Consider the following 25,289-nt stretch of genomic DNA (forward strand, 5'->3'; position numbering starts at 1 on the left):
GTCTCCTATGTGCGTGGCAGGGACCCGGCCACTTGAGCCATCACCTGCTGTCTCTCGGGGTGCACATTAACAGGAAGCTGGACTTGGGAGCAGAGCCAGGACTTGGACCCAGGCACCCTGATATGGGATGTGGGTGCCCCAGCTGGCATCCTAACTGTTAGGTCAGATGTCCAACCCTCTTCCCACAAACTTCTGCAAGTAGCCTTGTGTTCTGTGCCCTCCACGGCCCTTAGTGCACCTGCCTATCCAGTCAGGGCACCCAGAAGCACCCTCTAGGTGTGTCTCCCGGCTTCCTCGGCCAGACTAGTGCCTGGAATGATGTGAAGAGGTCAGTTTTGAGGAGTGATGAATTAGAGAGATTGGGCTTCATTGTCTTAACCACAAAATTCACCCATCACATCGATGCCATCACATTTTAAAAATCCTTTCTTCTTTTTTTTTAAGATTTATTTATGTATTTATTTGAGAGGCAGAGTTACACACAGAGAGAGGGAGAGACAGAGAGAAAGATCTTTTATCCTCTGGTTCACCCCCAAAATGGCCAAAATGGCTGGAGCTGGGCTGATCCGAAGCCAGGAGCCAGGAGCTTCTTCCAGGTCTTCCAGGGCGCAAGCACTTGGGCCATCTTCTGCTGCTTTCCCAGGCACATTAACAGGCAGCTGGCTCAGAAGTGGAGAAGCTGGGACTCGAATCGAGGCTCCTATGGGATGCTGGCCCCTTAAAATCCTTTCTGGAATGTGTACTTTGGTAAGCACCAGAATGGAGAGAGCTGGGGATGCTTCTTTCTACAAAGAAGAGAGCTCTCTGAAGAATGCGAGAATCACAATAATCCAATAATCCGTGGGGTTGCTGGTTCCTTCCTTGCGTCTCCCACATCGTGTTTTCTTCTCTCAGACCCTCTGAATTTCTCAGGTGAATCAGCCGCAGAAGCAAGACACAGCGCATGGAGTATGACACTTTGGAAGCTGGTATGAATTACAAAATAAATAGTGGGTAACTTTTCAGGTGTGTGTTTCTGCAAGTTTTATTAAGGTGTAATTCTCATCCCATCCTACAAACAAACCCCGTTAGAGTGCACTCAATTTCCTTTTACTGTTGCATAATATTCTATGGTATGGACAGGCCACGTTTCGTTTGTTCATTCATCGGTTGATGAACATTTGGTTTGTTTCCACCTGCAGCTATTATGAATAACAGTTGTGTACATCTCGTGTGAACATATGTTTGCATTTCTCTTAGGTATATACCTAGGAGTGGAATTGTTGGGTCAAATAGTGACCCAATAGGGAGATGGGTGTGTACATTTCTTAGAATCCATCAAAAATGTTCCCAGTACAAAAGTTGGCAAAGCATCTCTCTCCGTGTTAATTTTCTCTCCCTACAAGACTACAAATGTACCTAGAGTAGGATTTAAGTATTTTGGCTATGCCAGGCTGAAGCCAGGAGCTTCATCTGGGTCTCCTACCTGGGTGCAGGTACCCAAGCACTTGGGTCATGTCTGGTGCTTTTCCCAGGCACATGAGCAGGGAGCTAGATTGGAAATGGAGCAGCCAGGACACAAACCCGTGCCCATATAGGATGCTGGCATTGCAAGTGGTGGCTTAACCCGCTACTCCACCACGCCAGCCCTGGAATTAAACTTTTGCTCTTAAGCGGCGGGGGGGGGGGGGGGGGGGGGGATGATCAATATTTTAAAAAATTTGATTAGCCTATTGTCTGGATAGCAAATAGACTCATTCTATATACGCCTTTTCAGAATCACTTAAGTTCATTTGAGGACAAAGGCCAAATGAAAAATTCTGTGTTTTATGTTTCATATGTTAGAACATAAAATAAACATCTAATTACGTGTCTTTAATGATGGGTTGAGCTTTGTTGATTACGGGATTATCCCCACACTCAAATGAATCTGGAATCTCTAAATTTCAGAATCTAAACGCGTTTCAATTTCTTTCAAGTTCAGGTGCAAAACTCAAGCTGGAACAGAAAAATATCACCCAGATCAGTCTTGCTTCACAAACTCGCCAACAGTGCTATGTGATCAGCACATCAGCTCAACAATCTAGACACTGCTGGCCTTGGTCTGTTATAGAGACAGTGTAATTTCTGTACCAGAGAGACGCTTGGAAAAGTGTGAAACTTTCTAATCTGATGAACTAGCAAAAAATGCCTTCTCTTATAACCTTGCTTGCCCTAGCCATTTGCTTATTACCCACCTTCTTCTGATACACATAAGCATTTCCCGGTTTTATTTTAGTCAGGAGCTTCTTCTGGGTCTCCCCTATGAGTGCAGGGCCCCAAGCGCTTGGGCCATCTTCCACTGCTTTCCCAGGCCAGTAGCAGGGAGCTGGATCAGAGTGGAGCAGGACCCGAACCAGTGGCCTTATGGGCAGGCAGTGGCTTGACCGGCTGTGCCACAACGCAGCGGGTGGGGAGGCACTTCCTGTTCGTAAACAAGCCCCGGGTTAGCCCTGGGAGAGCTATGGCATATTACCGCGGGAGACAACAAGTACCTTCCAGGCGCTGGGTCTGTGGTGCCTGCCAAGGCAGACTTGCCAACCCCTTCGGGACCCTCAGTCCCACTGCGCCCGCACCACACGCGCCTGCGCTGCACAAGACTTCACACTTTGTAAGCTGGAACAGGATCCCAGAGCGGGGAAAGGTAGCCAAATCCTGCGTGACCATGGCAGAAACACCTAGAAGTGAGAGCGGGCTAAGGAAAACGTGGCTGCCCCCTGCCGGCCACACACCTCGCGCGCACTGCCCTGCGCGCCCCGGAGCTGCGTGGCCCAGGCTGACCTGGGCAGTCCCCTACAGACAGGCCCACGGTTAAAGGACACCCTCTGAGCGGCTCTCACTGTGACCTTTAGGTTAGAACGAAAGAAAAAGCCCAGCAAGAGGGAGGTGGGTGTGTACATTTCTTAGAATCCATCAAAAATGTTCCCAGTACAAAAGTTGGCAAAGCATCTTTCTCTCTCTCTCTCTCTCCCTCTCTCTCTCTCCACCACCGCCCCCCCTCCCCCAGCTGAACTTGGTAACAGGAGAAATTCTCTCACAAGGCAGAGAGTGTGCCTGAGCCAAGTTTAACCAGAGGAACATTTTTCCAGTATGTCAAGGGTGGGAGCAAAGCTGACGTTCCATTAAGAAAAAAAAAAATTAAACATTTAAAAAAAAAAAAGAAAGAAAGAAAGAAAAGCGCCGGAGTTCCAAGTAAGAGGGAAAGGACGCGAACCCAGACGGAAGGGCTCCGTTCCAGACGGGGCGGGAGTGGCCAGGCGCCCACGGGCCCGTGGACGTTTCCTGTTCAGCCTCTGGAAATCAAAGCCGAAGGTTACAAAACAGCCTTCTCCCAACGCCCCAGGGCCTGCGGCGGGAGAGCGCACCCCGGCCCAAGTCAGGGGCCCTGGAGCCTGCGCGCCCCTGCGCTCCGTGCGCGGGGAGCGCGAGCCGGCGACCCCCGCAGCCGGCGGCACAGGTAGGAGCTCGGCTTGCGCGCACTCCCGCCCGCCCGTGGCTGCGCCCTGGGCCCGGCCTGTGCCCGCAGGGGCGTGGTGGCGGCGGCGAGGGGATGCCGGGGAGTGCGGGCGGAGGGTCGGGCATGGCTACTTGTCCTCGCTTTCCTGGGTCCGTGGGAGCGCACGTCTTGTTGGGGGTGAGGAGGTTCCTTCGCGGACTTTTTGGGAAGCAGATGTGGCCGGCTCTTGTTTTGTTTTCTGGGTTCCCTGAAGCATCAAGGAGTCAGGAGCACCCAGGGCGCCCCGAAATAGGGCTGGGAAGGGGCGTTCTCCAGGGTGTGCTCGCTGCCCCTGGCCCGGCGGGGCCGTCATGGGGACACTCGCCTTGAGTGCGTTCTTCGCACGTGGGGAGGTGGCACGGGCCCTTAGCCCAGTGCTGCGCGTTGATGGACAGATTCCTGGTGCTGTCTGTGGTACAGCTACCTGGTCTACCCAGAAACCTGCATGCTGGGGTTGGACTGGCCCGGAGAACTCAGCATGGCTGCCGCACAAGCAGCGCCGGAAAGCGGTCGTGAACGGACACTTCAAACACCCTTTCTCTGAATGCGCTGGCTTTGTCGCTTAGCTGCCCGCCTAGTGTCTGGCGCTGTTCTCTGTCATCCGCCTGTTAGTTGGTGACCGCGATGCAGTGCTCAACTCTCATTGCGCACTTGTGTACCAGGTGGCACTCTAAGGGTGGTAGAGAGCATCACCATCGGTCCCATTTTACAGATGGGAAAGTTGAGGCTGCAGATAAAACTAATAAGCGTCAGAGGAGGGATCTGACCCGAGGCAGCCCGAGGCAAACTGGGGTTTGGTCTTGGTTCCAGTGTTGTCCAGCTGGGTGACCCTGGACAGGTTAAATGCCCTCCGCCTCGATGGTCTCATCTGTGAAATGGGATGATGGTAATGCTAGTAACTCCACTGCGTCTCACGTGGTCGCGGTAGCCTGCGGTGTTAGTGTGCAGGGATCCCTCTCACCCGAGAAGCTTCAGAGTTCCCTCGGAGGTAGCAGCACGTGTACCTCTCCTGGGGGACTTGGCACATCACTTGGCAGCTCCATAAGGGCAGGGTTCAAGTCTTCTATACGGGAGGCCTTCAAAAAGTTCATGGAATATGGCACTTACACTTCGGTCCAAGACCTTCCAAAGCCCTGCACAGGGCGGTGTGCCAGCCCGGCTTCCCCAGTCTCAGGGACGCAGGAGGGGCAGCCGGCTTGTGCTTGGGCCTGCCGGCTCCCTGAGTCCTTTCTCCCTACCTGACCATGTCAGCAGTTACCTTGACAGCTTCCGACAGATCTTCCTTACGGAGAAGGGCTTAGTCATCCAACCCGTTTCACAGATCAGCTCATGGAATCCTCACGGAAGCCCTGTGGGGCCCCCGCTCTGCTGAGAGGAATCTAAAGGAAGGGCCAGGGGTCCCCAGCCAGCTGGCGGTGCAGGTGGGATGGGAGCCCTAATCGCCCCACCCCTACCCCAAGTCTGAGCACCGCCCAGCCCTGACAGAGCTGAGACGGATGTTGTTGTTTCTGTAGTTCTTTTGTATTTTGGCAAAGGAAGCCCCAGAGAACAGACGGGGAGGAGCCGAGTCCCGGGACCGGGACAGAATGTTCTATGGTAGGAAGCGTGCTTCGGTGGACAAGCAGAGTTAGGGTTCTCGTCCAAGCTGCATCCCTGGTAACTTCCTCTCTTCTCTCAGAGGTGGTGACTTGAATGAGAGGGAGCCAGGCCCCGGAGCCAGGGTGCCTGGGTTCCAGTCCCAGCTCTGCCATCTCGGTTACATAGCGCATAGAAGGGTTGCTCAATACATGGGTTTTGCAGTGTAGACAGAGCTGTTGGGTTAACCTAAGGAGAAGTACTTTGGTGTACGTCTGGAAATCAGTAGCTGGGGCCAGCATTGTGGTGCAGCGGGTTAAGCCGCCGCCTACAACACTGGTGTCTCATGAGAGCACCAGTTCCAGTCCCGGCTGCTCCACTTCTGACCCAGCTCCCTGCAACAAGGCCCCAAGTGTTTTGGGCTGCTGCCACCCACATGGGAGACCCAAATGAAGCTCTTGGCTTCGGCTGGCCCAGCCCCAGCTGTTGCCACCATTTGGGGAGTGAAGCAGTAGATAGAGGATCTCCTTCCCACCTCCTGCCTCCATAAACTGTGCCTTTCAAATAAATAAATGAATCTTTAAAAATAGATTAGGGGCCGGCACTGTGGCATAGTGGGTAAAGCTGCCACCTTCATATGGGCACTGGTTCGAGTCCCAGCTGCTCCACTTCTTTTTTTTTTTCTTTCCTTTGTTTTTTTTTTTTTTTTTTTTTTTTTTTTGACAGGCAGAGTGGACAGTGAGAGAGAGAGACAGAGAGAAAGGTCTTCCTTTTGCCATTGGTTCACCCTCCAATGGCTGCCACGGCCAGCGCACTGCGGCCGGTGCGTCACGCTGATCCAAAGCCAGGAGCCAGGTGCTTATCCTGGTTTCCCATGCGGGTGCAGGGCCCAAGGACTTGGGCCATCCTCCACTGCCCTCCCGGGCCATAGCAAAGAGCTGGCCTGGAAGAGGGGCAACCGGGACAGAATCTGGCGCCCCGACCGGGACTAGAACCTGGTGTGCCGGCGCTGCAGGCGGAGGATTAACCTATTGAGCCGCGGCGCCAGCTGTGGCTCCACTTCTGATCCAGCTCTCTGCTGTGTCCTGGGAAAGCAGTAGAAGATGGCCCAAGCCAGCGCTGTGGCTCAATAGGCTAATCCTCCTCCTGCGACACTGGCACCCAGGGTTCTAGTCCCAGTTGGAGCGCTGGATTCTGTCCAGGTTACTCCTCTTGCAGTCCAGCTCTCTGCTATGGCCCGGGAGTGCAGTGGAGGATGGCCCAGGTGCTTGGGCCCTGTACCCCATGGGAGACCAGGAGGAAGCACCTGGCTCCTGGCTTCGGATTAGCGCAGCGCGCTGTCCGCAACACACCGGCCATAGCGGCCACTTGGGGGGTGAACCAACGGAAAAAAGGAAGACCTTTCTCTCTCTCTCACTGTCTAACTCTGCCTGTCCAAAAAAAAAAAAAAAAAAAAAGAAGAAGAAGAAGAAGATGGCCAAGTACCCTTGAGGGAGACCCAGAAGAAGCTCCAGTCTCCTGGCTTCGGATCAGTGAAGCTCTGACCATTGCAGCCAACTGGGGAGTGAACCAGCAGATGGAAGACCTCTCTCTCTCTGCCTCTCCTTCTCTCTCTGTGTAACTCTGTCTTTCAAAATAAAATAAATAAATCTTTAAAAAATAAAATATAAATAAAAATACATTAATGATGTTTTAAAAAGTAGCTGGTGTGGAGACCATAAAGTAGAATCCAGTGAATGTGATGCAAGTTCAGCGTGAGCTGGGGTGGGTGGGCGAGAGTACCGGGTCCCAGCTATGAAGGAGCTGAGAGACAGCCTTGGACTTGTGGGAAAAACTCGGTTCCCCTGGGGGCTAAAGAGGAAAAGTAGAAAAAAAGTTAAAAAGCTAGTGTTTATGGTCAGCCTTGTTCAATTGGATCCTTTGATCAAATGGAGTAAATATAATTTATTTATATTTGTATTTATGGAAATTAGTCCCACCTCTGACCTAATGTTATAAAAAACAAAACATATTTATATTTAAAAAAATGAATAAATACCATTAGCCAAACAACTTGTGTTTTTGGAAAGATGATTTTAGGATCTCCAGCTGAGCTGTAAACTTTGAGAGCTAAATATAGCTAATTTAAAAAAACATCAAGGAGATCATGACTTACAAAAGAATTTTGTGGCTTTTTCAAAGGGCAGATTTGTGGGCACAGTCTAAGTCTGGATTAAATTTATAATGATCTTCAAACAGCGTGCATCTGTGTGCCAGCTTTTACTGGAAACAAGTCGGGGAGGGATAAGTCACTGACTGGCATTTACTAAACACATCCTATGAGCCAAGTGTCGTGCCAAATACCTCTCACACGTTTTTGTTTATCTTCATGGCTGCCTATGAGGTGAGTGCCACGAGGTACTTTATAAAGTTCATGGAAATCAATCCAGCTCCCGGCTAATGTGCCTGGGAAGGCAGCGGAAGATGGCCTCAAGGCTTAGGCTCCTGCCACCCCTATGGGAGGTCAGGGTGGAGTGCCTGGTTCCTGGCTTTGGCCCAGCCCAGCCCTGTGTGTTGTGGGCATTTGGGGAGTGAATCACTGGATGGAAGATCTCTTTCTGTCTCTGTCTCTTCCTCTCCCTCTTTGCCACTCTGCCTTTCAGATAAATATGTAAGCATATCTTTAAAAAAAAAAAAAGATTTATTTATTTATTTGAAAGGCAAAGTTACACAGAGAGAGAAGGAGAGGCAGAGAGAAGGGGGGGGGGGTCTTCCATCCACTGGTTCACTCCCCAAATGGCTGCAATGGCTGGAGCTGCACTGATCCAAAGCCAGGAGCCAGGGGCTTCCTCTGGGTCTCCCACGTGGGTGCAGGGGCCCAAGCACTTGGGCCATCTTGTACTACTTTCCCAGGCCACAGCAGAGAGCTGGATCAGAAGAGGAGCAGCCGAGACACAAACCGGCGTTCATATGGGATCCTGGCATTGCAGGCAGCGGCCTTTACCCGCTACACCACAGCGCCAGTTCCAGTATATCTTTTTTTTTTTTTTAGTTTATTTTGGTGCAAAAAATGTTGAAATCCATGCATAGTATTTTCCAAATACATATTTTCCATGAACTTTTAAAAGATCCTGCAAACGAATTTGAATTTTTTTGCCCTAAAATAAGCTCATCTTTCATTCCAGTTATGCATATTTTTACATTTGTGAGAGGTAGAGAGATGGGGAGAAACAGACACAGAGAGAGCTCCTGTCTGCTTCAGTCCCCAGCTACCCAAATCTGTCCTGGGCCAGGTCAAAGCCAGGAGCTGGGAACTCAGTCCCAGTCTCCCAAGGGGGTATTAGGGACTCAGTCACCTGGGCCCTCACCACTGCCTCCCAGGGCTGCATTAGCAGGAAACTGGAGACAAGAGCTGGGAGTGGAACCCAGGGCCTCCAGGTTCCCATGGACAACTTATCCACTAAGCCATACGCGCCCATGGACTTTCTGAAGTTCTCTTGCTTTCTTATCCCAGTTTGCAAATCGGGATCACAGGGTTTAATGGAAGAACTGAGACACACAGAAACACATGCCAATAAGTACCGGCATTGGGGTTCTAACTCAGGGCTGGGTGTGGGCGCTTAACTCTGACCTAATTCTAGCAAGTCGCATCCTCCAGGATTGGAGGCAGCTCTCTCTGTGGGGAGAGTGCAGTGCGGGGAGGCTGCAGGAGGCAGCAGCCGGCACAGTGCTGGGTCAGGCATTTGGACAGCAGTGGCCAGGAGACGCCAAGGGCACCCGCAGGAGAAGTGCAGAGTAACCGTGAGTGAGCCAGACGTGGGGAACGCTGTGAAGCAGGTTGTCTTCGAACCCTTGCTTTCTGCCTCCTCACCCCGCAGGTCCTCACTGTCTCCAGGGATTCCTCCTTCCTTTATCCGGGGATCTTGGTCACCCTCTGATAAGACAAGAGGGTCCTGCTGAGCCCCACTCTGCACCTGGTACCCTCAGATGCCCAAGATTCGTGGGACTCCCGTGGAACTTTGGAACTTTCCATGGTTTGACTTTCTGGCTAATTATTAGCATCTGCCGGGTCCTGGCATTTGCCATCCTGCAGGGCCTACCTGTCCCCGCCGCCTGCCTTCCGGTTCTCAGCGCCCAGTCTGCTCTCTCTCATCTTCAACAGCAGGCCTGAGACGGTCCGCACACCCCGTGCGGGCCCGCCCGCCCCTCGCTGGAGGGCGCAGGGACAGCGTGCACCGCGCCCCCTCACGCTTCTGCGGACAGAGATGCGTCATGGGAAAGGGAGGGCTGGGCGCGCTTGCCTGAACGAGCAGCTGTCAGGACTTGAGACGCGCCTCAGCCCAGCCTGGGAAAGCATCTGGTCTGCTTCTGGAGTCACGAGTGCCAGAGCTGAAAGGGGTCTTGGAGACTGTCCCAAACCCGTCCTTTGACAGCTGGGGAGCGGGAGGCTGCGGCGGCCACAGAGCCCGAATCCAGCGCACACAAGGGTGCGTGGTGTTGAGAAGTAGCGGAAGCTGCGTGTCTGTGCCGCTGGGCCTTTGCTGCCACTTTCCACCCCGCGCTACACTCTGCTCCTGCAGGCCCTCAGCACCCAGCTCCCTGCTGGGCACTCAGACCCGGAGTGGTAACTGGTGGCTGACAATAGTCCTGGCCAGTATCTACCTCTGTGATCACACTGCCTTTCTCTCTTCCTGTCTCCCTTTTGAAAAACTGAGAGACAGAAAACAGATGGAGAACTCCCCTCTTCTGGCCCACCCCACAAATGCCTAAAATAGACAGGGCTTGGTTGGGCCAAAGCCGGCATCCAGGGACTCATTCCAGGTTTCCCACATGGATGGCAGGAATCCAAGTACTTGAGTCATCACTGCTACGTCCCAGGATCTGTAGAAGCAGGAAGCTGGAGCCAGGACTCAACCCAGGCACTCAGACATGGGATGTGGGCATCTAAAAAGCTAGGCCAGGGCCGGTGCCGTGGCTCAATGGGCTAATCCTCCACCTGTGGCGCCGGCATGCCGGGTTCTAGTCCCAGTCGGGGCGCCGGATTCTGTCCCAGTTGCTCCTCTTCCAGGCCAGCTCTCTGCTGTGGCCCGGAAGTGCAGTGGAGGATGGCTCAAGTGCTTGGGCCCTGCACCCCATGGGAGACCAGGAGAAGCACCTGGCTCCTGGCTTCGGACCAGCACAGTGCACCGGCCGCAGCGGCCATTGGAGGGTGAACCAACGGTAAAGGAAGACCTTTCTCTCTCTCTCTCTCTCTCACTGTCACTCTGCCGGTCCAAAAAAAAAAAAAGTGGTTCTATGTAAAATACATAAATAAATAAAAATAAAATAAAAAGCTATGCCAAATGCCCATTCTGAGAAACTATTTTAAAAGTACTTACCAGGGCCAATGCTGTGGCATATTGGGTAAAGACGCCACCTGCAGTGCTGGCATTCCTTATGGGCGCCGGTTCAAGACCCAGCTGCTCCACTTCTGATCCAGCTCTCTGCTATGGCATAGGTAAGCAGTGGAAGATGGCCCAGGTCCTTAGGCCCCTGCACCCACGTGGGAGACCCAGAAGAAGCTCCTGGCTCTTGGCTCCTGGCTTTGGATTGGGGCAGCCCAATCGTTGTGGCCATTTGAAGAGTGAACCAGTGGATGGAAGACCTCTATCTCTGTCTCTGTCTCTCCTTCTCTCTGTGTAACTCTGACTTCAAATAAAATAAATAAATCCTCCTCCTGTTGGTTCACTCCCCAATTGGCCACAACAGCCAGAGCTGTACCGATCCGAAGCCAGGAGTCAGGAGCTTCTTATGCGTCTGCCACGTAGGTGCAGGGGTACAAGGACTTGGGCCATCTTCCACTGCTTTCCCAGGCCATAGCAGAGAGCTGGATCGAAAGTGGAGCAGCCGGGTCTTGAACCGGTGCCCATATGGGATGCCGGCACTGCAGGTGGAAGCTTTACCCACTACGCCACAGCACCAGCCCACAGTACCTAGATTTCTTTTTAGGCACTTGAGAAGATAGCTGTGGACAAGACAATGAGGTCTCATTGGCTGGCGGTGGTTATGAAGCAGTAGACAGAACTCACAGTGACTATGGAAGGAGCGTGGCTGAGCTGATAGGGAGGGCGTATGGTATTGGGAGCTGCTTCCTCGGCTGTGCAGTTAGGAAAGCCTCGCTGAGGTCATGGTGCTTGAGCTGAGTCCTGAATGGCAGCCAGAAGCAGCGACATGGGGTGGGCCAGAGCCGTCTAGGGAACAGTCATGTGTCACTCAAAGTGTTCCAAGTTATTGGCAGGCAGATTTTACTAAATGTAAGAAAGCACGTTTTTAGTAACATAAGGGAGTATTTTCTAAATAAATTTTTAATTTCACAGCTGTCTTCGTCTTGCAGATGAACTGTGGAGACGGGAGCCGGCCTTCTGGCCTGCAGCCCACGTCAGGGCACCGAGCTGAGTCCCAGCTGCTCCACTTCTGATCGGGCTCCCTGCCAATGCACCTGGGACGCAGCGGCTGCTGACTTAAATGCTCGAGGTTCCACCCCCAACATGGGAGACTCAGATGGAGTTCCTGGCTCTTGGCTTCAGTCTGGCCCAGCCCCAGACGTTAAGGCCATTTAGGGAGTGAACTAGCAGATAGGATTTCTCCCCCCCCACCTTTTCTGATAAATAGGATTTCTGTATAATACCCCACATCCAGTTTTCCCTGTTTTTTTTTTTTTTAATATTTATTTATTTGATAGAGTTACACAGAGGGAGAAGAAGAGGCAGAGAGGGAAAGAGGGAACCATCCGCTGGTTCAATCCCCAGTTGGGCGCAATGGCTGGAACTGTGCCTATCTGAAGGCAGGAGCCAGGAGATTCTTTCTGGTCTCCCACATGGTGCAGGGGTCCAAGAACTTGGGCCATCTTCTACTGCTTTCCCAGGCCATAGCAGAGAGCTGGATCAGAAGAGGAGCAGCTAGGACTCGAACCAGCGTTCATATGGGATGCCAGCACTGCAGGCATTGGCTTCATCTCCTATGCCACAACACTGGCCCCAACTTTTCCCTGTTACTAACATTGCATATCTGTATGGTACTTCTGTCACAATTATAGGGCCAATACTGACACATAATGACCCACTAAAATCCATTCTTTTTAAGGATTTCCTTGGTTTTCTTTTTTCTTTTTTTTTATATTTGACAGCTAGAGTTATAGATAGTGAGAGAGACAGACAGAGAGAAAGGTCTTCCCTCCGCTGGTTCACTCTCCAAATGGCTGCTATGGCTGGCGCTGCACGGATCCGAAGCCAAGAGCCAGGTGCCTCCTCCTGGTCTCCCATGCGGGTGCAGGGCCCAAGCTCTTGGTCCATCCTCCACTGCCTTCCCGGGCCACAGCAGAGAGCTGGACTGGAAGAGGAGCAGCTGGGACTAGCCCATATGGGATGCCAGCACTGCAGATGGAGGATTAACCAAGTGAGCTACAGCACCAGCCCCATGGATTCCCTGGTTTTTACCCAATGTCCCTTTTCTGTCCCAGAATCCCATCTAAGGTGCCATATTGTGTTTAGGAAACTTGACTTTTCCTCTTGGCTTCCATTTCTCAGAATTTCCTTATTTTTTGTGATCTTGACAGTTTTTTGTTTTTGTTTAGTTTGTATTTATTTGAAAGTCAGAGTAACAAAGTGACAGGGAAAGACAAGGGAGAGGAGAGTGGTCTGCCAGCCACTGTGTCATTCCTCAAATGCTTGCAACAATCGGGGCTGGGTCAGGCCCAAGCCAGGAGCCTGCAACTCCATCAGGGTCCCTTACATGGGTGTCAGGAACCCAAGCACTGGAGCCATTGTCTTTTGCCTTCCAGGCGCGTGAGCAGGAAGCCGGGTGGGAAGCGAGGGTCAGGGCTTCATCTGAGGCACTCTGATAGCAGATGTGGGCATCCTAAGAAACGGCTGAACCATCCGCGCCGCCACGCCCACAACAAACTCGGAAGTACTTACATTTTTTTTTTTAAAGATGTATTTATTTATGTGAAAGTCAGAGTTGTAGAGAGAGAGAGAGAGAGATCCTCCATCTACTGGTTTACTCCCCAGATGGCCACAATAGCCAGAGGGCTGGGCCAGGCTGAAGCCAGGAGCCAGGAGCTTCATCCAGGCCTCCCATGTGGGTGGCAGGAGCCCAAGGACTTGAGCCATCTTGCGCTGCTTTCTCAGGCCAGCCAGGACATGAACTGGTGCCAGTGTGGGATGCCAGCCTCTCAGGCCACGGCTTTACCCACTACACCACAACATGGGCCCCGACCTTGCCTGTTCCAAGGACAGTTGGTACAGCATTTGTGGAATGTCCCTCAAGTGGGGATTGTCTTGTGTTTGCCATATGTTTGAATAATACATAATATTATTTACAATATAATATTGAATAATGGATATTTTTGGGAGAAAGGCCACAGCGATAAATCGTCCTTGTCGCCACACTGTATCAAGGGTACGAACTATTGACCAACTGTGGCCCTTGAAAAAAATATATATTTTTTAGTGTCACTAAAAGTGTTCAACGTTATTGGCAGGCAGATTTTACTAAATATAAGAAAGCACATTTTTGGCCGGCACCGCAGCTCAATAGGCTAATCCTCCGCCTGCGGCGCCTTCATCACCCGACTGGGGTAGTGTTTATCAGATTTCTCCCCTGTAAAGTTCCTTTTTTTCCTCCTTCTCTCCATTTTGTACTCTTTGGAAAGAAGTCACGCTGCACAGGCCATGCTGAGTAGGGAGTCCACCTCTCTGAGGGTGCAGAAGCCACATAAATTATTTGGAATTCCTTTGTGGGCATTTGTCTCATCTCTTCATTGCTTGTTTAATCGCTTATTGATATTAGTATGGGACACATGGATATTTATTGGATACTTTTTTAAGATTTATTTTATTTATTTGAAAGGCAGAGTTACAGAGAGAGAGAGAGAGAGATCTTCCATCTGCTGGTTCACTCCCAAAATGGCCCCAATGGCTGGAGCTGTGCCAATCCAAAGCCAGGAGCCAGGAGCTTCTTCCTGGTCTCCCATGTGGGTGCAGGGGCCCAAAGACTTGGGCCATCCTCCACTGCTCTCCAGGCCACAGCAGAGAGCTGGACTGGAAGAGGAGCAGCTGGGGCTAGAATGGGCACCCATATGGGATGCCAGTGCCGCAGGCGGAGGATTAACCTACTGTGCCACGGTGCCGGCCCCGTGAAATTAATACAGTAGTGCTGGATTATAACTCAGAGCTCTGGCCATTGGGAGCTCTTTCATTTGGCTTCTGTGTCCCTTTGTTATAGCCCCACTGTGGTGGCATTTGGTGTTCTTTTTTTTTTTTCTTTTTAAGATGTATTTATTTATTTGAAAGTCAGAGCTACACAGAAAGGAGAGGAGAGAGAGAGAGAGAGAGAGAGAGAGAGAGAGAGAGAGAGAGAGAGAGATCTTCCATCTGCTGGTTCACTCCCCAGTTAGCCACAATGACTGGAGGTGAGCTGATCCGAAGCCAGGAGCCAGGAGCCAGGAGCCAGGAGCCAGGAGCCAGGAGCCAGGAGCCAGGAGCTTCTTCTGGGTCTCCCACGTGGTGCAGGAGCCCAAGGACTTGGGCCATCTTCTACTGCTTCCCCAGGCCATAGCAGAGAGCTGGATCAGAGGTGGAGCAGCCAAGAGTCAAACTGGTGTCTATATGGGATGCCAGTGCTTCAGGCCAGGGCATTAACCCGCTGCACCACAGTGCCAGCCCCCTTTATTGTTTTTTTTTTAACTACACCCCTTGCTTTTTTTTTTATTTGAATAAGTTTTTTTTTTTCTTTTTTCTTTTCTTTTTTTTTTTTTTTGACAGGTAGAGTTAGTGAGAGAGAGACAGAGAGAAAGGTCTTCCTTCCGTTGGTTCACTGATGCGAAGCTAGGAGCCAGGTGCTTCTTCCTGGTCTCCCATGCGGGTGCAGGGGCCCAAGCACTTGGGCCATCCTCCACTGCCCTCCCAGGCCACAGCAGGGGCTAGACTGGAAGAGGAGCAACCGGGACTAGAACCTGGCGCCCATATTTTTTTTTTAAGATTTATTTTATTTATTTAAAAGGCAGGGTTACAGAGAGAAGTAATGAGTGAGTGAGAGAAAGAGAGTGAGAGAGAGAGAGAGAGAGAGAGAGAGAGAGAAACCTATCTTCCATCTGTTGGTTCACTCCCAAATGGTCGCAATGGCAGGGCCTGGACCAGGTTGAATCCAGGAGCCAGGAGCTTTCCGGGTCTCCCACATGGATGCAGGGGCCCAAGCACTTGGGCCATCTTCTAGTGCTTTCCCAGGTGCATTAGCAGGGAGCTGGATCAGAAGCGGAGCAGCTGGGTCTCAAACTGGCACCCATATGGGATGCTGGCGTCATAGGCAGCGGTTTAACCTGCTATGCCACAGTGCCAGCCCTGAGAAACAGCTTTTATCAGCCAGATTGCACTGCCTTTTGTGGTTTCTTTTGCTTTTAATCTTTACAGGCTCCGCTCTCTCCCAGAGTTACTGAGGTCTGTCTCTTCCCCCCATGCTCCCTTCAGTGAAGTTGGTTTCATATGACGGTGAGACACATTGTTTTGTCACAGTCTGCGTTCCTTCCTGGGATCCCCTGACCTCCTAAGTGAACTTATATACATTAAGGTTCAGTATTTGTGCTATAAAGCTCTGTGAGTTTTGATCAACGCACAGTGTCATGATTCTGCCACTATAGTGTCATATACAATAGTTTCACACCCTAGGGGCCGGCGCTGTGGCGCAGCGGGTTAAAGCCTTGGCCTGAAGTGCTGGCATCCTGTATGGGTGGCGGTTCTAATCTTGGTTGCTCCTCTTCCTGTCCAGCTCTCTGCTATGGCCTGGGGAAGCAGAAGATGGCCCAAGTCCTTGGGCCCCTGCATCCATGTGGGAGACCCGGAAGAAGCTCCTGGCTCCTGGCTTCGGGTTGGCGCAGCTCATGCCGTTACCTCTCTCTCTAACTCTGTCTGTCAAATAATAAAATTTTAAAAAATAGTTCACACCCTAGGCAATCCTTGTGGTTCCCGTGTGGAGGGTTGACTGAGGAGCAATGTATAGGAAAGGCAACAGAGAGCCAGACCGTGTGGAAGAAACTTCAGGCTGTGATACAGCCTAGCCCATGGGAGCTCCACCAAGGCGAAGATTGACCCTTAGGGGAGCCCCGTGTTGGGCAGAAACAGGTATCTGTGGGACGGCCATGCTCTGCCTGCCGAAGAACCTGATCCCAGCTCCAAGGCTGGGACAGACCAGGAAGGCGTAGCAGCTGGAGGGCCTCAGCTAAGTGGGCTGCCGAGACCCTTCCTGGAGAGGGATCTGAGTGTCTGCCGGAAGTAGCTTTGACGATTGGCAAGCAGAGCTTGGCTGCCCACCAGTCAGGAATGCCGAGCAGACAGTTCCTGCGTGCAGTGGGATTTGGGGCCACACGGTCCACAGGTCAGCTTTTGTGTCCTCTGGCTGCCCTTCAGTGTTGTGGTCCAGGCAATCCAGGTATTGCATTTTCCACATTCTGTCCACTTTGCTCAAGCGCCACCCCCCGCCCCTGCAAATTCCCTTCATGTACTGACTGTCTTAGTCTCTGCCTTGTTCTAGAAGTATGACTAGAATGCTTATTTTTTTTTAATTTAAAGATTTGATTTATTTATTTGATAGGCAGAGTGACGCAGAGAGAGAAGCAAAGAAAGAGAGGGATTGGGGCCAGTGCTGTGGCATAGTGGGTAAAGCACTGCCTGCAGTGCTGGCATCCTATATAGTCGCTGATTCAAGTCCGGCTGCTCCAATTCCGATCCAGCTCTCCTCTATGGCCTGGGAAACAGTAGAAGATGCCCCAAGTCCTTGGGTCCCTGCACCCACGTGGGAGACCCAGAGGATGCTCCTAGCTTTGGATCGGCACAGCTCCAGTCATTGCAGCCAGTTGGTGAATGAACCAGCTGATGAAAGACCTCTCTCTCTCTCTCTCTCTCCCCCTGCCTCTCCTTCTCTCTCTATGTAACTCTAACTTTCAAATAAATAAAATTAAAAAAAAAAAAAAAAAAACAAGAAAGAGAGGGAGAGATTTTCCACCTGCTGACAGATTCCCTTTCTAAATGGCCATGACACTAGGGCTGAGCCAGGCCAAAATCAGGAGCCAGGAACTCCATCCTGGCCTCCCATATGAATGGCAAAGCCTTAAGCACTTGGGCCAGCTGCTGCTGCCATTCCAGGTGCATTAACAGGAAGCTGGATCAGAGGCGGTGCAGCCGGAACTCAAACCAGCACTTCCTTATGGGATGCCGGCTTAACCCACTGCACCACAACACTGGTCCCAGAATGGCTCATTTTTCCCCCGGGGACCATTTAAAGAGGCGCCAAGAAGTCAGCAGACAGAATCTGTGGCTCTCACTCCGACTGCCCACACCTTTTTAGATCCCAAATGCTCGAGAAAATGGCTATAGCATCCATAGCAAAATAGGTCAAGGAGTTGAAGATATAAAAACTTTCTGGCTACAGGCAAGAAAATAGGAAAATCCAAAGCCAAGACTACACAAATGAAATTCTTATTTTAAAACTATTTATTTATTTATTTATTTATTTTAAAGTCAGAGTTACACAGAAAAGAGAGGCAGAGAGAGAGAGAGAGAGAGAGAGAGAGAGGTCTTTCATCAGCTGGTTCACTCACCAGTTGGCTGCAATGACTGGAGCTGAGCTGGTCCAAAGCCTGTAGCCAGGAACTTCTTCCGGGTCCCTCATGTGGGTGCAGGGGCCCAAGGGCTTGGGCCATCTTCTACTGCTTTCCCAGGCCATAGCAGAGTGCTAGATGGAAAATGGAGCAGCTGGGACTCGAACCAGTGCCCACATGGGATGCCGGCACTGCAAGCGACAGCTTTACCCACTATGCCACAGTATGGGATGCCCCTTTTTCTTTTTTAAAGATTTATTTTTATATTTATTTGAAAGTCAGAGTTACACAGAGAAAGAGGAGAGGCAGAGAGAGAAGAGAGACCAAATTCTTGTTTGAAGCGCCCCCTTCCTGCAACATGGAAAAGTGCAAATCAATTGCCTTCCGTTCTTTTAAAAAATTTGTTTATAAGGGCTAGTGCTGTTGCATAGTGGGCTAAGCCTCCTCCTGCAGCACTGGAATCACATGTGGGTGCCAGTTTGAGACCCGGCTGCTCCACTTCCTATCCGCTTCTCTGTGATGGCCTGGAGAAGCAGTAGAAGATGGCCCAAGCCTTTGGGCCCCTGCACCCACGTGGGAGACCCCAAAGAAGCCCCTGGTTTCGGGTCAGCGCAGCTCCGGCCATTGTAGCCATCTGGGGAGTGAACTAGCAGATGGAAGACCTCTCTATTTCTCCTTTCTGCCTCTCTGTAACTCTGCCTTTCAAATAAATCTTTTTTATTATTATTATTTTATTTTGACAGGTAGAGTTATAGACAGTGAGAAAGAGAGAGACAGAGAGAAAGGTCTTCCTTCCCTTGGTTCACTCCCCAAATGTCACTATGGCCAGCACTGTGCCGGCCCGAAGCCAGGAGCCAGGTGCTTCTTCCTGATCTCCTATGCAGGTGCAGGGCCCAAGCACTTGGGCCATCCTCTACTGCCCTCCTGGGCCACAGCAGAGAGCTGGACTGGAAGAGGAGCAACGGGGACTAGAACCTGGTGCCCATATGGGATGCCGGCGCAACAGGTGGAGGATTAGCCAAGTGAGCCACAGCGCCGGCCACCAAATAAATCTTTAAAATAAATAAATACCCAGGTCACTAAGCCAAAGTTATGGGAGACCCAGAGAAGTATGAGAGTTAATATTCCAAATAGCCACTTGTGGCTGCTGAGCCCAAGATATCTGCATCGCAGGCAGGTTCTGCCTCAGAAAACAATGCCAGGGCACAGAAAAATAGCCTGCTTTTAAAAGGAACATCAATAAAAAGCACTCAAAGGGCACATTGTCCCTGAATGACTGTGTAGGAATAGAAATGACAAGTAGATGAAATGCAAAACAAAAGAAGGTTAAAAAAGGAAAACGCTGCCCTCTTCCTGTCCCTGAGAACACAGACTGGACGTGGGCACTTGGCAGAGAGGGCTGGGTCGCAGGTCTGCAGCACCAGCTCATGTCTGCTAGCACAGGCTGCTTCACCTTGAAACGAAGAGACAGAGAATTGTTTATGTTGTTCCGGCCAGAATTCTACAAAAGAAGAAAAGAAAGACAAACCATCAGGTGCTGTTCTTCAGCACAGTATTAGAGGGGCTGGTGGAATCAGCCAGAACATTTTTTTTATTTTAAAGATTTATTTTATTGGGCCGGCGCCGCGGCTCACTAGGCTAATCCTCCGCCTTGCGGCACCGGCACACCGGGTTCTAGTCCCGGTCGGGGTGCCGGATTCTGTCCCGGTTGCCCCTCTTCCAGGCCAGCTCTCTGCTGTGGCCAGGGAGTGCAGTGGAGGATGGCCCAAGTGCTTGGGCCCTGCACCCCATGGGAGACCAGGAAAAGCACCTGGCTCCTGGCTCCTGCCATCGGATCAGCGCGGTGCACCGGCCGCAGCGCGCCGGCCACGGCGGCCATTGGAGGGTGAACCAACGGCAAAGGAAGACCTTTCTCTCTGTCTCTCTCTCTCACTGTCCGCTCTGCCTGTCAAAAAAAAAAAAAAGATTTATTTTATTTATTTGAAAGACAGAGTTGCAGAGAGAGGCAGAGACAGAGAGAGAGGTCTTCCATCTGCTGGTTCATTCCCCAGATGGCCGCAACAGCTGGAGCTGTGCCGATCCGAAGCCAGGAGCCAAGAGCTTCTTCCAGGTCTCACACATGGGTACAGGGGCCCAAGGTCTTGGATGGTCTTCTACTGCTTTCCCAGGCCATAGAAGAGAGCTGGATTGGAAGAGGAGCAGCCAGGACTAGAACCGGTGCCCGTATGGGATGCTGGCACTGCAGGCCAGGGTGTTAGCCCACTGCGCCACAGTGCTGGCCACCATCCAGAACTTTCTGGGTTGCCCTTAGGCAGGAAAGCATTTGGCTGGGAACTTGCACTGAAAACTCACTATACAAGCAGGCACATGACAGTCACCTGACTCAATTCTCTTCCAGTCCCAGGGGTTCTCCCTCTCCCTGCCGCACCTCCAGGCCAGAGAAAAGGTTCTGGTCTTGGTGACTGGAGGGTTCACTGTTTGCAGTAAACTGAGAGGCCGTGCAAAGGATAATCACCAAGGGTAATTCCTCCCATTGACACTAAGTGTAACTGGGAAGTGTTTTATTTTAAAGATTTTATTTATTTATTTGAGAGGTAGAGTTACAGACAGGAAGAGGGAGAGACATAAAGGCCTTCCATCCCCTGCTTCACTCCCCAAATGGTCTCAATGGCCAGAGCTGAGCTGATCCAAAGCTAGGAGCCAAGAGCTTCTTCCGGGTCTCCGGAAGTGGAGCAGCCGGAACTCGAACTGGTGCTCACATGGGATGCCGGTGCTTCAGGCCAGGGCGTTAACCTGCTGTGCCACAGCACCAGCCCCCCCCCCCTTTTTTTTTTCAGATACAGGGTTACAGAGAGAGAGAGAGAGAGGGAGAGAGAGAGAAACCTATCTTCCATCTGTTGGTTCACTCCCAAATGGTCGCAGTGGCAGGGCCTGGACCTAGTTGAATCCAGCAATCCAGGAGCTTCTTCCAGGTCTCCCATGTGGGTGCGTGGGGCCCAAGGACTTGGGCCATCTTGGGAAGTGTTTTAAAGCAAAACAAAACAAAAAAACCACACTGTATTAACAGAGCTGTAGTCTTTGGATTAAGTATGAATGAAGGAAATACTGATGGGGGAGAAAGAGAAAACCAAAGACTGTGGGAGTGGGTAGGAACCTCAGTCGTGATTCTGGCTTTGCCACTGACTGTCCTGGTAACCTTGGGCAAGTCCCTACCTTCAACCATGTCACGACCTTGATTTGCTTACATTAGCACAAGAAAGGGCAACTAGGTGGCTTCTGCTGTCCCTTCCAGCTCCGCTCTGTGAGTCCCTTTCTTGGCTTTGATTTTTTTTTTTTTTTTTTTTTTTTTTTTGTCATAGTTAGGCAGCATCAACACCACAATGTGAGGATATGGATTTTGATGAGAGCCCCTGGGACGGCTTCAGAGTGGGACAGATGTGAGAGTAGCATTCGGATGAATGAACGCGTGACTCAGGACAGAGGGAGAAGAGATGCAAACATCAGAGGAACTCTGCGGTGGGGGTAGATGTAGGAAAGATGAGTGCTGGGAGCTTTGGCTGGACTGCAGGCCTCAGAGCATTAGGGGTGGGCTCAGCGCAGGGGAGGACTGGCAAGGCTTCCGCCCAGGGCAGTTCTTCTGGGACAGGTGATTGGATCACAATATAACGGGGCTGTCTTTTCCCCTGTTTACTGATCAGAGTATTGATTAAGATGTGATGTGGCTGAGTCTTACAAAAACTCAAAATAATACCGGCTATATCATCTATGCTAATTTTTCTCCCACATAAAAGAACTCTGTTGGTGGGAGGTTGGGTTGGCTCTGAGCTCCCTGGTATCAAGGAGTCAGGCTCTGTCAACCTCAGCACGTGGCCTCCACCTCACAATTAATGTGAGGCTATTCAGAGTGTTATAACCACTCCTACAGAAAATGACTCTTACAGTCTGGGCACAACATGCAAAGTGACCAGGGTTCAGGAGAGCGAACAGAAATAGGTAGCCTCTGGTGCCGCCTGTCAGGTAGATGGCTGGAGTTGAGGACCTGTCTCTTGCAAAAAAAACTTCAATAAAATATTTTTTAAGATTTATTTATTTATTTGAAAGGCAGAGGGGCTGGCGCTGTGGTGCAGTGGGTTAAGGCCCCAGCCTGCAAAGGGGCGCAGGTTCAAGTCCTGGCTGCTCCACTTCCAGTCCAGCTCTCTGCTATGGCCTGAGAAATCAGTAGAATATGGCCCAAGTCCTTGGTCCCCTGCACCCACGTGGGAGACCTGGAAGAAGCTCCTGGCTCCTGGCTTCGGATCCAAGCAACTCCGGCCATTGTGGCCATTTGTGGAGTGAACCAGCAGATGGAAGACCTCTCTTTCTGTCTGGTTCTATCTCTCCCTGTAACTCTCTCTTTCAAATAAAATAAAATAAATCTTAAAGTAGGGGGGGGCAAAGTTACAGAGAAGCACAGGCAGAGAGAGAAAGCAGCCAGGAGCCAGGAGCTTCTTCTGGGTCTCCCATGCTGGTGCAGGAGCTCAAACATTTGGGCCATCTTCTACAGCTTTCCCAGGTTATAGCAGAGAGCTGGATCGGAAGTGGAGCAGCCAGGACTCGAACTGATGCCCATATGGGATGCCGGCACTGCAGGTGGCGGCTTTACCTGCTATGCCACAGCGCTGGCCCCTTCAATAAAATATTAGCAAACAAAATCTAGAAGCATATAAAAAAGATTATGCGTGATGATCAAGTGACACTGAAATTGTAATTAAGAAATTAATAAAATAAAGCAGAAAACCAATGTGACTATTTAAATAGGTGTAGAATTGGCATTTATTAAAATTTAATGGCCTGAGGCCATTGCTGTGGCAAAACAGGTTAAGAGATTATCTGTGATGCTGGCATCTTATATAGACACAGTTCAAGTCCCAGCTGCTCCACTTCTGATTCCAGCACCCTGCTGGTGCACTTTCGAAAGCAGCCTGAGCCCCTGCACCCACGTGGGAGACCCAGAAGAAGCTCAGGGCTCCTGGCTTCCACCAAGTCCAGTCCCAGCCTTTACAGCCATTTGGGAAATGAAGCAGCAGTTGGAAGTTCTTTCTCTCTCTCTCTAACTCTGCCTTTCTTTTCTTTTTTTTTTTCTTCCTTTTTTTTTTTTTTTTTTTTTTGACAGGCAGAGTTAGATAGTGAGAGAGAGAGAGAGAGAGAGAGGTCTTCCTTCCGTTGGTTCACCCCCCAAGTGGCCCCTATGGCCGGCGCGCTGTGCCGATACGAAGCCAGGAGCCAAGTGCTTCCTCCTGGTCTCCCATGCAGGTGCAGGGCCCAAGCACTTGGGCCATCCTCCACTGCCTTCCTGGGCCACAGCAGAGAGCTGGACAGGAAGAGGAGCAACCAGGACTAGTACCTGGCACCCCAATTGGGACTAGAACGTGGGGTGCTGGCGCCGCAGAAGGAGGATTAGACTAGTGAGCCGCGGCACCAGCCATAACTCTGCCTTTCAAAGAAATAAAATAAATCTTTAAAAACGAAAGCATTGTGGCCGGCGCTGCAGCTCACTAGGCTAATCCTCCACCTGCAGCGCCAGCACACCAGGTTCTAGTCCTGGTTGCTCCTCTTCCAGTCCAGCTCTCTGCTGTGGCCCGGGAGTACAATGGAGGATGGCCCAAGTCCTTGGGCCCTGTACCTGCTTGGGAGACCAGGAGAAGCACCTGGCTCCTGGCTTCAGATCGGTGCAGCGCACTGGCCGTAGCAGCCATTGGGGGGTGAACTAACGGAAAAGGAAGACCTTTCTCTGTCTCTCTCTCTCTCACACTGTCCACTCTGCCTGTCAAAAAAAAAAAAAAAAAAAAAAAGCATTGTATGGGAGTGCCTAGCCAGTGCAACAAGGCGAGGTGGAAAATGGGAAACATTGCAAACTACATTTACAGAAAAGCCCAAGGGACCCACAAAATAGCTGTTAGAGACAGCAAGCAAACATAACAAAGTTTCAGGATACAGTATATAAGAGAAATTCAAAAAGTTCATGGAAAAATGGAATTAAAAGATAAACTTATTTTAGTGCTAAAAAAATTGAAAGCCATGAATTTTTTTTCATAAACCCATATTTCTTCCAGAAACCTTTTACTTAAGGAATGCAAACTTAATAAATTTCATAAATACAACTTTAGGAATAAAGTGATTCTTCCTATCATACTAGCCCTCCCACCTTCACTCCCACCTCTCTTGTTCCTCCCTCTCCTATTCCCATTCTTATTTTTTACTAAGCTCTATTTTCAATTAACTTTATACACATACAGTTAACTTGATACTAAGTAAATAGTTCAACAAATCACATGGGAAATAAACCATTAAAAATATTTATTTATTTGAGAGGCAGAGTTACAGACAGAGAGAGGGAAAGAAAAGTCTTCCATCTGCTGGTTCCCTCCCCAAAGAGCTGGGCTGATCTGAAGCCAGGAGCCAGGAACTTGTTCTGGGTCTCCCATGCAGGTGCAGGGGCCCAAGGACTTGGGCCATCTTCTACTGCTTTCCCAGGCCTTAGCAGAGAACTGGATTGGAAGTGGAACAGCCAGGACTTGAACCAGCGCCCATATGGGAAGCCTCCTTTGCAAGCGGCAGCTTTACCCACTACGTCACCACATCGGCCCCAATTGATTGATTTCAATATTGATTTATTTATTTGACAGAGTGACAGAAAGACAGAAGGACAGAGGTCTTCCATCTGCTAGTTCACTCCCCAAGTGGCCTCAACAGCCAGGGCTGGACCAGGTCGAAACCAGGAGCCTGGAACTCCATCCAGGTCTCCTACACAGATAGAAGGAACCCAAGCACTTGGGCCATCTTCCGCTGCTCTCTCAGGCGCATTATCAGAAGCTAATGGGAGGCAGAGCAGCCAGAACTCAAACTGGCACTTCTATATGGGATACCAGCACTGTGGGTGGTGGATTAACCCTCTGTGCCATAACACCGATGGCATACGAAGGACCTAGAATTGCCAACTCATGTTCAGAAAGGAGAGTGGTTTGGAGCACCTCTGCTACCTGATTTCCAGGATAAGATGTGGTGCTGAAGGAATGGACCAGGTGTATCCTGTGACCTCGAGATTGGCGTTTAACTTCCAAGTGAGGAGGCATGAAGTGGCTCTGAGATAAGCTGGCTCCTTTGAAGGGAATCCTCGTGTGGCATGATTGCTGAGATGAGAGGAAAGAAAAAAAATCAATGTTGAACATAAGCTTTGTAGTCCAGACAGAACTGGTTTTACTTTTTTATTTTTTTTTTTATTTTTTTTACAGGCAGAGTGGACAGTGAGAGAGAGAGACAGAGAGAAAGGTCTTCCTTTACTATTGGTTCACCCTCCAATGGCCGCTGCGGCCAGTGCACCACGCTGATCCGAAGGCAGGAGCCAGGTGCTTCTCCTGGTCTCCCATGGGGTGCAGGGCCCAAGCACTTGGGCCATCCTCCACTGCACTCCCTGGCCACAGCAGAGAGCTGGCCTGGAAGAGGGGCAACCGGGACAGAATCCGGTGCCCCGACCGGGACTAGAACCCAGTGTGCCGGCGCCCACCGCAAGGCGGAGGATTAGCCTAGTGAGCTGTGGCGCCGGCTAGAACT

The 25,289-nt window shown here is 50.8% G+C and overlaps 1 protein-coding gene and 1 long non-coding RNA gene across 11 annotated transcripts in view; one reads left to right on the forward strand and one right to left on the reverse strand.

The window, feature by feature from the left end:
• Window positions 1–425: 425 nt before the first annotated feature.
• Window positions 426–5,008, reverse strand: LOC138848514 (uncharacterized). The gene is made up of 3 exons (XR_011386378.1): window positions 4,773–5,008; window positions 4,476–4,590; window positions 426–965 (listed from the first exon to the last, which is right to left on the reverse strand). It is a non-coding gene; the product is annotated as an uncharacterized lncRNA (long non-coding RNA).
• TACC1 (transforming acidic coiled-coil containing protein 1) overlaps window positions 3,236–25,289 on the forward strand; it is a 142,810-nt gene continuing 120,756 nt past the window's right edge. Inside the window, exon 1 of one of the 10 annotated variants that reach the window (XM_008273969.4) lies at window positions 3,236–3,475. The gene's annotated coding sequence lies outside the window, so the exon portion shown is untranslated. The remainder of the gene's footprint in view (window positions 3,476–25,289) is intronic. The other 9 variants (XM_070068562.1, XM_070068564.1, XM_070068565.1 and 6 more) reach the window with 9 other exon arrangements.

This window comes from Oryctolagus cuniculus, chromosome 2, assembly GCF_964237555.1.
Source record: "Oryctolagus cuniculus chromosome 2, mOryCun1.1, whole genome shotgun sequence".
Taxonomy (NCBI): domain Eukaryota; kingdom Metazoa; phylum Chordata; class Mammalia; order Lagomorpha; family Leporidae; genus Oryctolagus; species Oryctolagus cuniculus.